Genomic DNA, 12,786 nt, shown 5'->3' with positions numbered 1-12,786 from the left:
CTGGCAACTGTGTTGGTTCAGGGTCCTCTTCTCCATGCGTGGTGCCTCTTCATGCACTTCAGCCTCAGTACTGAGGTGATAGAAGTGTTTCCTTCTACAGAACTGCTGAATGGCTTGGACTCATCTTTCCGAGAGAAATTCACCAGCAGACTGCAGCCTCCAGAACAAACATTTTAGAAAGTTATGAGTGACTGAAGATTAGTGAACAGAACAAACTGTTTAGCTGACTTTAGCTGTACCTGTCCCTAGCACAACACCCACATAAGCAGGTGGAAAGGAGGTGAGTGCAGGAGTTGGAGAGGTGTGATAAATACAACTAAGTAGTTGAAAAAGCAAGAGCTATCATTTTGCTGATACAAGCAGTTTAAAGTAGTGGTTTAAAGTAGTAGAATTTAGCATCTGTGAAATGAGCTCTTTCCATGTTTAAAGCTAATAGTACTACTCTCATGGGGGGGAAAGACACTATTGATTGGAGAGAATTCTAACGAGAAATGTTTTTTCTCAGTAGTAGCATGCAAATAAGAACAGAGTGCTAGAGTTTGGTAATGGAAGGATTAAATCATGTAGAAACTGACTGAGAAAAAAGCAGAAAGCATGACTTTTTTTCCCCTTTTCCATGGAAAGGTAAATGGAATTGAATGGGATTAAAAATCCAGGCAGGATGTTTCAGGCCATTTTATACAAGAAACCTCCACTGTGCCATTGGCCAAACTTCTGAGATCATTTTGTTTTGGGGAACTTTTAGGAAAATTTACAGGCTTTTATATTATGTCATTATTTTTACAACATATTAAAAGTTTCAGGGGAAAATGAACAGTCTTCCTGCTCTTTGAAGGGAGCATAAGGAGTAGAGAAAAGACAGAAAGAAAAGAACAAATTTGGATAAACAGAAGCAGTGGAATGTCTCATCTCTGATACAGAATCCCATAAAAAAGACTACTGACATTGTCTTTCCAAGCCCTGATGCCCTATCTCTGTATAATCCCTTCAAAGTAGTGTAAACCTCAGTGATTATTAATATATTTTTGGTTGTTTATATGAACCTTGAGGGGGAAAGGAAGCTTCTGCCATTTTAATTCCTTTGTTAATGTCTTTATGAATGCAATTAGCACTTCATTCACGCTTCTTTGTTTCTGGATCCCATTACGATATGGCTTATGCCAACTTCTCTCTCCCAGGAGAGGTGAGGCATCATGCAGCAATCCACTCAGCTGCGTGGCTGAGCACTGACAAACTCAATTTACTGGAGGAGAGCATGAGATGACATAGTGCAGTCGCTGCTGCTGTGATATGGACAAATGGCCTCTTTTGTTCCAAGCAAGACGTCACCTGTCCTGAGGAAGTGCATCTGTGCATAGGTAAGTAGAAGAAAAACAAGGCTGATTTACTTGACAAGAAATTAACCTACTGCAGCTGGTTGTAAAATGGAAGTATCTAATTATTTAGTCCCTTTTTTACAATTGCACCATGCCTATTCAAGTTCCCGTTCAGTTGTTTTTAATTTCTAAACGTGATGCTAAAGTCATCCCTTTTATAACACCATCAGCCTCTAGAGTCCTAAACCAGGGATGGATTTGACCCCTCAGTTTTTTTCCTGACTCCTCCAACAGGCTTTGATGTGAGATCAATGCTCCAAGCTGCAGAGCAGCTGAGGTTGCATAGCTGGACTCGTAGAATCATAGAACCATATGAAGCAATCGTGAGTTGGAAGGATCCCACAAGGATCTCACTGACTCTAACTTAACAAAGCTGTGCCTTTGCATTACCAGAAGCTTGGGTTCATTTGAGGCTGATCCTGTCCTTGGTGTGCATCAGGGGAGGTTAAGAGGAAGCCAAATGAGATAAGTGGGCTTGTAGTGGTGTAAAGATGAAGCCAGAAGGAGCTGAATCTGTCACTCTTTGAGGGCAGCTCTCTAGCACTACATGGGCATTTACAGATGCAGGGACTGTAAGCATCAGGAGCTTGGGCAGCGCCTCTGGGCAGTGAGGAGCCTGTGTGTTTCTAAATATCCCACCAAGTACCAATGCACACCTAAATACTCTTGGAAATGCTGTTCAGGACTTCTCTGAGGCAAGGAGGCAGCCCTGATTCAGGAGTGTGTTAACTGAGCACAGCCAAGGAAATCCAGAGAGATTTGAGCCTGGGGAGCCCAGCAATGCTCCCAGCTGCAGTCTGATGAAATTTTTGCCACCTCCATCAGGGAGAGGATTGAGATAGGTGCAGTTTACCCACAGGATTGATTCTTTAAAATGACTACAATATCCCATGAAGGGTGAAGAGTGTCTCTCCCCAGACAGGGATGAAGGCAGTGAAGACATAAGCTATACCTCCTACCAAAAATTTCTGGGGAGGCAGACAGGGAAATGCTGGTTTACAGTGTTGTAGACTCTTTCTCCCTCCTTTTATGTTGATCCCATGCCCTCTTTACCATACCCAGTGCAACCTGGCATACAAAGCATATCAGCAGACACTGAAGTCCAGACACTCCCTGTGGGCTCCAGGTCCCCTTTTACACTGCCCCCACATCCCCAAACAACCTACTGCCAGGTAAAGGGGATTGTTGTTTCCATCACAAGACAGAAGGGAGGGAAAAACTGTGTCTGAAAGCCCAAGGAAAAGAGACAGGAATTCTTTATCGCTTATTAAATGTGCAATTCAAAACCCGGTGAATAGGGAGATGAAAAGCTCCTGCTGAGAAATGGAGAGAGAAATTGCATTTTGGCCTTGGGGAAACCTGTGCCTATAATATTAAAGATGTGCAAATAAATAAATAAAGGCAATAGCTCGATTTACGTGTCTAATATTCTTGCAAGCCGTGATCAATGTCGATATTTTACTTTTTTATGAGGTTCTCCAAAAATCTATGGCGCTTTCCTTTATTAATTGTTATCCTCATTGCAAAGGTCTTTCACATGTCTCCAGCAACTAGGTCTTAGCTGTCAACTCCATTAAATTCTATTATAATGTGGCATGATTGAATGCTCCAGTGGGATTGGCCAGCCAGTGTGTATTAATATATTATGGAGCATGCAGAGGCAGGCACCAGCACCTTACTGCATTCACAAAGATGCTGTTGTGTTTACATTTTTTTCTCCTCTCTGTGCACGTCTGCTGTTTCAGTGGAAACTGGCTTTACCATAAATTATCCCTTGCAAAAAGAACAATGTAAACTGTGAGGGAGCTTTCCCTGGGATGTGGAAGCCAGCGGTCTTCCCTCAAGTGAGCAGATTCTCATTCTCTGCCTAAGATGTATTTGTACGACTTTAATTAGTTTGTGTTTGTACAGCATGAAAATCTAGGAGGCCCATGTTATTTAACATTAGGGAATATTGAAGAGCAGAGGATTTCCCACCCTGCTGGTTATAAGCAGGGATGTTATGCTGCTGGGAGGGAGCAGAATCAGGATTCAAATAGGCATGATCATGGATTTTTTTTTTAAACGAAGGAGTTTGGCAGATCACTAATAAGCACAGTTTAAGACTTGTGCCTTTTGGGGGTGGTGCATGCTCACTGGATAGGATGTCACCTGCAATGACACCCCTTGGACAACTTAATACCACTCTCAGTGCCTATCTTCAGCCTGAACTGAGCGACCCAAATTGGGCACCTTGTGCTTCTACCAGGAAGGCAAAAAAGCAAAGGAAGACCACAGGCTTCAACTAAAAGTCAGTTTAATTCAAAACTGGGGAAAAGTACATGCATATCCAGCTCTCAAATCTTTGTTTGTCCAGAGGTGCTCTGATCTGATGCATTTCATAGTTATCAACATTAAGTGAGCACTTCAGGATCTCTGGAGAACTCTGATGGGTCACCATCCTCTCAGCCCATCACAGCCATGCTCATTGTTGCTATCATCTCCCTTTGCCTGTGTTTATATTTGCCATTTCCAAAGCCCTGTCTACTACCATGAACAGGAACATGGCCAGGCAGCAGCTGCCCCAGCACTGTAATGGGTGAGCTTTGATGAGCAATAAAGCCTTGGCTGCAGCCAGACAACAGAAGATGTGACCTGATTGCCTTTTGGGGGCCGTGCTGAGGTCAAATCAAGCACAAATTTGTGTTGGACCAGGCAGAATATGGCTGTCAGTGAATGAGACAGTGTGTACCTGTGTGGTGCACTATAGGCAAACTTTGTGAAATCCTTGGATTATTGAGGGGTGTCTGCCACAATGGGATTGTTTCAAATGCAGCAGTATCCTTCTCCTCCCCTGATTCATGCAGCTTCATATTGTACACTGTGTGGTTTTAGTTCCTGTGCTCCTGACACACTAATTGCCACGGTCAGAGATGTTGCCATGCCCAACTCAATCTGCTTTTAAAGACAATAAACTCACCTAATTCCATAATTCATCCTTAGGATCACACTTCACTTGCTTCCAAACATAAAATAATAAATAGATTGATCTCTTACAAAAAGAGCTGAAGATGGTCTAGTGTTAGGGACTGAGGCCAGGGAGAAAAAGATACTGCTCATACTAATAAACTGTAATTCTTTTCCCAGAATACCTGGGAAATTGCCTTTAGTCAATTCAAAAGACTAACCAATTTAGAAGAATAAAAATAACCATTATGGTTACAACAGTGACTGGGGGGGATTAAAAAAGGTAAAAATTCAAACCTTTCAGAGAAGCAGAAGGGGAAAGGGAAGCTTCTCCCAAAGATGTGGTTTACTTTTGTGCCTGTGCCATGCAGAAAGGAAAACAAGTCTGCTTTGTTCCTCCTCGAGCCAAGTCAAAGGGTGACGATGTAAAACAGAAGCTCAGACTACGTTTTCCTGGATCCAAGGAAGATGTAAATGCGTAAAATGTGATGGAAGAGCTTTGATTTTTATTCTTTCTTTTATTCTTTTTTTTTCCCCTTTTTAAAATTTTTTTTATTATTTCTCTCAGGAATGGTCTGACAGCCCCAGGCTGGAGTATGTGTCTCTTCCAACTATTCTGTCACCCAGGTAACCATGGAGACCATGACGATCGATTAGATGCCATCTGATCTCAACCTCATAAAAAAAGCCCCACGTGCACCCGCGCGCGCGCATACGCGCACGCACTCACACAAAAAACAACCCAGGCAGCAGATGGCAACCAGGCCACTAGACCTGTCTCCAGAGAGAGCGAGCCGGGGAGAGGGACTGAGAGACACAGGCAGAGGGAGATCATGAGGGAACAGGGTAAAAAAAACAAAGACAGAAAAAGTGGGGAGGAGGGAGACAAAGAAGTGAAGAGATCAGGAGAAAGAAAGGAAAGAGGGAGAGGTGAAAAGAGGGTCCGCAGCTGCTGTGATTTCTGGGGGACTGCCTTGGGTGGAGCAGCAATCATTTACACTGCCTGCAAGTCTGTCTTATTTTGAGGGTGGAGATTGATGCTGAGAGAGATCAAGGATTAGAAGTATAAAAACACCAGGTCAAATCCAAGGGAAAACCCACGGAAGTACGGTAAATGCGCCTTTGCGCACTTCTGCCCCTGCAACAGCTGACCCCTCCTCGCAGTCAGTCAGGCCAAACAAGGTCTCACTGTAAGGATGTGAGAAGGGCTCTAAACAGAAATCAGAGCTTCTCACCCCTCCCCAGGCCAGGGTGGGTACAATTTGAGAACTCCAGCACCAGCTCCATGCCACCAAGAAGATTGCAGCTACCCTCTGGACATCCTATGGGGATGTGAGAGATGGAGCCAGAGGAGCTGCCTCACCTGCAGCTTACCTCTGAGGATCTCTGCCTTGTCTGGACACTCTCACTAGCCTGGAGGTGACTGGCAGAAGCAAAGGTGCTGAAATCCTTAACAGCAGGAACTCCTGTGTCTGTACTGCACTTACAAAAACTGGGTTTCTCCAAGGCCCCTGTGGAAATGCCAAATAACCGAAGAAATCACAGAGAGGTCTTGGAATTTTAGGACAGAGGATTCAGTTAAGATCCCAACAGTATCTCAAAAAAAAAATAAAAAAAAAAATGGTGTTTGTACCATCAGTTTGGTAGGGAGATACCAAAATGAGACAGGTTAGAGCCTCTCTAACCTGTGTCCATTTTTTCTGCTGCTGTCAGTTGTAGAAGAAATAGAAATTCCTTTTCAGTATGAACTGATTTGAAAATGAATACGCCCAGTGTGGAGGTGCAAGGTGCAGAATCTCAGCTCAGGAGAAAGCCAGACCTATGTACCTGATTTGCATGGGCCTCTTTTGGAAGCTGGGGGTGGGATTTATGCAATCAGTGCTGAGCATCTCCAGTCATCAGTCTGAACTACTCTTACTGGGGAGAATCAGTGCTGAGCATCTCCAGTCATCAGTCTGAACTACTCTTACTGGGGAGAAACAGGTCCTTCTGGTGAGTATTTCACCTCCCTCTACCACCAACATCCAAAATAGGCAAGATATGTCACATCACCATTGTGTCTTCTCCAGTGAGTGTAAAGGGAGCTGGGAGGAACTATCTCAGATGAAGTGGGGACATAAGAAATTAACAGAGAAAAATCCCACTCCAGGTGTGTCAATAGCACCAAGACTCCTGCTAAATAGCTCATCTTTATCCCTTCTATTATTCTTTTACAGACACACATGAATTCACATCTCAGCAAATGGGAGTTGGTCCCTAGGGATCCCTTCCCAGGATGCTTGTCAAGAACAGCGAGGATGATACTTTCATTCTGAGGACATTGTCAGGTGAGGAAAATGGCTCATTTTCAAAACATGGGGACTCAGGTGACCTCGCAAATTGCTCTCAGGAACAGTGGACAACTTGAAAATTTGGTAACTGCCAGCACCTGAAGTTAACCATATCTAGTTTAAATAGCGAAATGACAATCATCCTTTCCTAAATATGGTACACGTCTGATGTTGGAGGAGGCAGGAAAAGGGCAGGGGACTGATGATTGTCTGAAGTGGGGCTTTCTATAGACCAGCTCTCAAGAAGGTGTTAATCTGCATCTACTTTAAGTAGTGGGTAGAGAGGACCAGATCTGTATTCATGCTCCATAAAGATTAGTCATATGTATGATCTCTCTTTCCTGGAGTTTTGTAGAGCATTCAAAACAGGATATTGACCACACTGATATCTAACGTTACTTCATAGATTGACCTTTACTCTAGTTGACACAACAGTCCAAACTTAATTGAAGAAAAATAGCCATGAGCATTAGCAAATTCAGAGAATTGTTCTGCAAATCCTGAAGATGGCCTGGAGCCCAAATCCTTATTTTCAGAAATGTCAGATTTCCTGGTTTCTTCTCCAAATAAGTCCTTTTAAAAGAAAGGTTTATTTACCTATCCGCAAGGAAGCATAGAAAGGAAGCAAATCAGAAAGCCAAGAAGATGCTGGCGATGGTGAACTACAGCTCTGAAAGTATTTTTTTTTCTAGATGCCTTCAAGGAAGATGAAGGCACAAAGTCATCTCCTATTCTCAGCCACCCCTGTGAGAATTCACACGGAATATTTCTATAACAATAAAGTTGCTCTGATTTGCAATGAAGGAACTGAAAAGGCAACATAACAAAAGTCATCTCATAGCAGTCTGAGAAGGTCTAATGTAATCCCCCTGACCACACTAGTTATTCCCCTGAACCTTAGTCATTCACCAGGAGTGTACTGCATCTCTCTGAGTGTAAGGCAGTGACACTGGATTAGTGTCACTAGCTGAGGGACAAAATTGCCCCAAGAAGGCTAAGAGTCCATCTATCATGTGTGTGATTGTTGAAATTAACAGAAACAGGATCACACAGGCAGAAAGAGCTGAGTTCCAGGCCTGTTCGAGCAGTATCATGTCTAAAGGTAAGTATAGTTTCAGATAAAATTTGTTCTATTTACTCGATTAAAAGCAGAATGTTCTATGACCTTATATGACCAGAATGATAACCCTCCTAAATATTAGTGTCTCTGTCTACATTTCAGTCTTCCTGTTCTCCTGCAAGAGTTTGAATAGTGTTTGGTGTTTAAACAAGTTTGGTACTCATGGCCAGCTCCCATGACATTTTTTTCTAGGATAAGTCCAAAACCTGTGACAGAATTGATGGATCTGGTTCTGTTAAGAGTCCACCAGGAGCTCATATCAAACTTCCTAGCTTTCCACTACCTCTCCCATATTGTGTCAACTGATGTACCTTAAGAGAAGTACCATGGCTTTACTGACATTAATCGTACAGTAAGAGATGCGGAAGGGCTCCTCACCAGCAGCAAGGATAGATGTAAAACATAAATAGGAAGCGTAGCATCAGGTTGGGTATAAGCTGGCAAGGTGCAGTATGTTCAAACATTTGCTAATTACCAATGCATCTATCTCCCAGCAGAACTGGGTATTTGTTATGCTGGAGGGCAGCATTATTACTGTAGTGTTTTCTCACTGGGAAATCACAGTGAGAGGTGGCAACATGTGATACGGCATTTTTAAAGCAAATGATCCTGAATCTCACTTGATTTGTGAACAAATATGAAAACTGGCTCAATTCCACCTCAGAGATTTTGCAAGAGGAACAGGAACTGGGCAGTGGGCTGAATTTGGTCTGTTGGGTAGACAGGGTTTTGCTTGACAGTTTCTCCTGCCTGCCAAAAGATTACTGAGGTGCCCTGTTTGGAGCAAATCACCAGAGCATTACCCAGGGAATTTTCTGAAATACACGGTAATGGAAATCAATATCCCATAATGCAGTTACACAGGAGTACAAGAAAACTGGCATGTCTGGTGTCTGAGAGAAATTCTGAGTAGTTGATTTGTCTGTTTTGGCTAAATTGCTTTGGATTATATGATCATATCCATAGGAACAGAGAACAGAATATCTTGGTTTGGGTGACCATAGTTAAGTTCCCTAAAATAAAGACACACTGAAACAAATAGGGCCTTATCTTCAGAGCTCCTGTACATCCATAAATTCTCTAGCCTTAGCTGCTGTGGGAGATAAATGACACTTTTCTTTAGATATTAAGATCTGAGATTAATTTTATTCACTCAGATATAAAAATATGAGCCACTTTGCTTGGATAGGTAATTAACAGTGCTTGTGAGGATTCTTCTTGAAATGACACTCATTATGGCCTTCATCAAACAGAGCACTCTGTTATTGCTCTTTAGATAATATTTTCTCATTGGTTAAACTGGGAAAGGTAGCAGATTTCTCTCACAAGAAAGTACTTCCCTACAGCCTGTTATCACCTGCCCTCATTTCCAAGAGTTCTAGCAGCCAGCCAAGACATAAGCCTTCTCCTCCCTTCAATGGAGGTAGTATAACTTCCACTTTTTTTTCTTTTTTCTTTTTTCTTTTTTTTTCCATTTCAGCTGAACTCAATGTTTTGCCATAAATTTGCATCCTGATCTTACAGCTCATTTTCTGTTTGCACATTTAGCCCACCTGCCTCAAGAGACTGAGGCCCATTCCAGCCTCTCCAATGCCAAGAACCACTGGCATATTCAAATTTCTCAGAGCTTTTCTAAGTCTTATTTAACCAACAGGGCAAGAAAAGTATTATTACTTCATCCTCTGGCTCTCAAACTCAAAAGCATTGCTTCACTAAGGAGTACAAGCACAGATACAATTTAAACATCTCCAAAAGGGCTTTTTTGCCTAGTGAACTAATTGTAAATGCCTGACTTACACAGACACAAAAGCAAACTACAAGGAGAAACTGAAGAACAGTAGAAATAACCCTAAATTTGGGAAGAACAGTTCTATTTTGAGGAAGGAGCATGGGACAAGCAGCTCTTAGGAGCAACCAGTGGGGAGCAGAGACAGTGATTATTCACAAGAGAAAGGAAAGTATTGTGGGACTACATTAAGAAGCAAAACAAGAAGGCATATAGGACATAGCAGAAGGAAAATGTTATCTGGACCTGTAAAGACAGAGGCTGCCAGCGAGCCTGTGGCCACTCCAACAGGCCTGAATCACAATGTGTGAAAGAGTGGTGAGCACAGTCTGATGCCAGTGAAGGACTCTGCTGGCCCATACAGCTTGGTGGCACAGTGTCATTCATGAGAAGTGTAAGAATCCATTAGATTCCTGGGAAAACCATTTTCTGCTATTGCTTTCTGAAAGAAAATTGTCACATGGAATGGAATGGAATGGAATGGAATGGAATGGAATGGAATGGAATGGAATGGTACTAAAATGCTTCTAAGTGTCTGAGGGATGCCACAGGTTGATGCAGCTCAAACAGTGGCAAATCAGACAAGCTGTAGAACATGCATATCCTCTGTGAGTCTGACACAGGGTAAAGAGCTGGAAAAGGTCTCCTGAAGCACCTTCTGAGCATATGAGGGCTGCTGGTAGATGGAGAAGCCTTCCATGGGACACAGAAATCCTGTGGCTACAGTATTTAAAACTGGGCAAAACAATAAGAGTGGTACAATCCTTTATATGCATATTACAGAAGAAAAAGGGAGCAGACAGGACCTCATAAATCTTTTCCATCTCTAGTTTTATAAACCCATTTTCTATTTCATTTTATCTTATGCCTGCATGTCATATTCATAAGGAACTCAGCAGAAGGGTGACCCTACCAATATTTGCAAGAAGTCACACCTATGTCTGGTGTAAAACATAAAGACACCTGTGCTAGTAATAGTGTGCACTGGGGGCTCTGAGGACACCCAAGCTCTGGGCTGGAAGAAGTGGGACTTGGTAAAACCATTATTAGTGAGAGTCTTCAGCCCAAACTGTCCTTCTGAAAGGTGGAGGGCAACAAATGCTGGAGCCTGAGTTTTGCTTCTGGGCCTGGATGGTTTTGTGCCTTTGCTAATAAAGCTATTTAGACTTCTTTAGGTCTCTGTACTTGCTCATACACCCTGTTTTTACTACAGAAGGCCTTGGGCTAAAGAGCAATAGAGCTACTCACTCTCAGCTTCTCAGGATGAGGTAAATTCACCAATTTCAAGCAATAGGTTTGTCTTCCTATTGACTGGCCACAACTATTGAGATCAGCCTTGAAACTTGCCTTTAGAACCTAACTTTTCAATACCAGAAGTCCTAAGTTTTGTTTCCATCTGAAGTCAAAAATCATGCAGAATTCCTAAGTGTGAATAATTTACACTGGGGGATGGTGTGGCAACCACTTAGATTAACACACTCAAATAAGTTCACCACCCTTAAGGATGCTCAAAACTCAACATGACTTGATCTTACTGCTAAGAATATCTTTTATTTTTGCATTTTTTCCTTTTTTTTTTTAGCAATTTTTCCTTCCTCTTTTCCTACACCTTTCTTCTTTCCTTCCTTTTCATACCTTTTCTTACCATTTGCCTCTTTGCAGTACAATCTCCTCTCCTTAGTACAAAGCTCTATACAGAGCAGGATTCATACAAGGTAACTTAGAGTGGACCATCATGGCTACCAGGCCTATTTCAGACAGTGCTTAGCCCAACAACTCTCTTCCTCATGCAGCTTTCTGTCAAGGTTTGCTCTGGATTTGATTCCCCCAAGCCTTCAGGACTGCATCCTGCCAGTTTGATATAGTGCAATGCCAATTATTTCAGCTATGACATGTGAGGATGAAGTTGTGGGGGAGGAGGCTGACTAAGTCCCTGAGAAATCACAGTGGCCAGATCTTCAGGAGCTCTGAAGAAACTAATTCCCTTCAAAATCAATACTGCAATGCCACTGAGAAATCAAAGCAATGTACTCGAGTGAGAGCAGAGCTGAATATGCCCATGAACAAGTGTCCTGATCACACACACCATGGTGCCTGATCTCCTCTCCCTTGCAATATTGCAAGTCACAAAGAAATTAATTGCAGTCCACAGGGCGGTGCAATCATAAAGCATGAGTGACTCAGTGAAGAATCAGGGCCGATAAAAATACACTCCCAGTGATCGAAACATTCTTTGCCAGCCCATTCTTTTCCTCATCCATTTTTTTGTCTTCTCCTCTTCATGCTTAACTTCACTTCTCAGGCTTCCTAGTACTATGATTATTATTATCGCTATTATTATTATCATTGTTGCTTTGTGGGCTGAGAGTTGCAGATCTCAAAAATAAAGCAGATGTCAGCAGCTCTGAAGGATCCTATTCTATTACACAGCAGAACAAATGAGTATGTCAAGGAAGGGCTTTCCAATCTAACAAGAAAACAGCACAAATAGACACTAAATAAATAAATAAATAAACCCTGCGGGGACAGGCAGACTAGTTCTGATTAGATATTATGCTAACATGATGCCTACTTTCTACACTAACAGTGTTTTAATACATTTAAATGATACTGGGGAAATAAGTCATGAAATAGGAGAAGAAGTCTTCATGTCAGAAATGATTAAAATTATCCAAGGGGACCAGACTGCCTCTCCCATGGAAATGTGGCTCATGGTGTTGGATTATGAATGTAGCCCAAACAGTATTTACATAGTGTGCCTGACTCCATCTCATTACCTTTGCCAATGATTGCTTTTCCTGGCTGCTGGAAGAGCAGTCCAGCTGGTGAGGGGGAGCCCGGCACCAGTGTCTGCACCATGGCAGTCTCAGTCTCTGCTGAGGCTCTGGGATGCCTCTGGGTTTTATAGGGATATGTCACAGGGAAATGCCCAAGCCGTAAGAGGGACCAGAACCAGCTGCCACACTGGTGTCTCTGCTTTATTCTTACAGCAGGTGCAGGCCCACCTCCTACTTTCCTGCAAATGAACCGTAAGCCAGGCTGAGCTTTTTGGGAAGGCATGATTCCAGACCCAGGCTACATTCCTTAAAGTAGCCCCTCTCCAAACTTTCTGAGCAGGGATAAAACCAAGCTTTGCCTGACCCAACCTGTAGCCTTTAATCTTTCTCTCCTCCCCCGCTACCTGCCCATGCTCCCCCATTTCACAAAAAGAGAGGTCTCTTTTTTCTT

General features: G+C 42.7%; 1 protein-coding gene across 2 annotated transcripts in view; it reads left to right on the top strand.

Moving 5' to 3' along the window:
* The window catches only part of NHLH2 (nescient helix-loop-helix 2), a 49,435-nt gene that overhangs the window by 21,807 nt on the left and 14,842 nt on the right, over window positions 1-12,786 (top strand). Inside the window, exons 2-4 of one of the 2 annotated variants that reach the window (XM_085572133.1) lie at window positions 1,179-1,358; window positions 4,891-4,949; window positions 6,539-6,649. The gene's annotated coding sequence lies outside the window, so the exon portion shown is untranslated. The remainder of the gene's footprint in view (window positions 1-1,178; window positions 1,359-4,890; window positions 4,950-6,538; window positions 6,650-12,786) is intronic. The other variant, XM_085572125.1, reaches the window with a different exon arrangement.

The sequence above is a fragment of the Lonchura striata genome, chromosome 1 (genome assembly GCF_050655825.1).
Source record: "Lonchura striata isolate lonStrDom1 chromosome 1, ASM5065582v1, whole genome shotgun sequence".
In the NCBI taxonomy this organism is placed as follows: Eukaryota; Metazoa; Chordata; class Aves; order Passeriformes; family Estrildidae; genus Lonchura; species Lonchura striata.
This window is presented reverse-complemented; position numbering and strand designations above follow the sequence as displayed.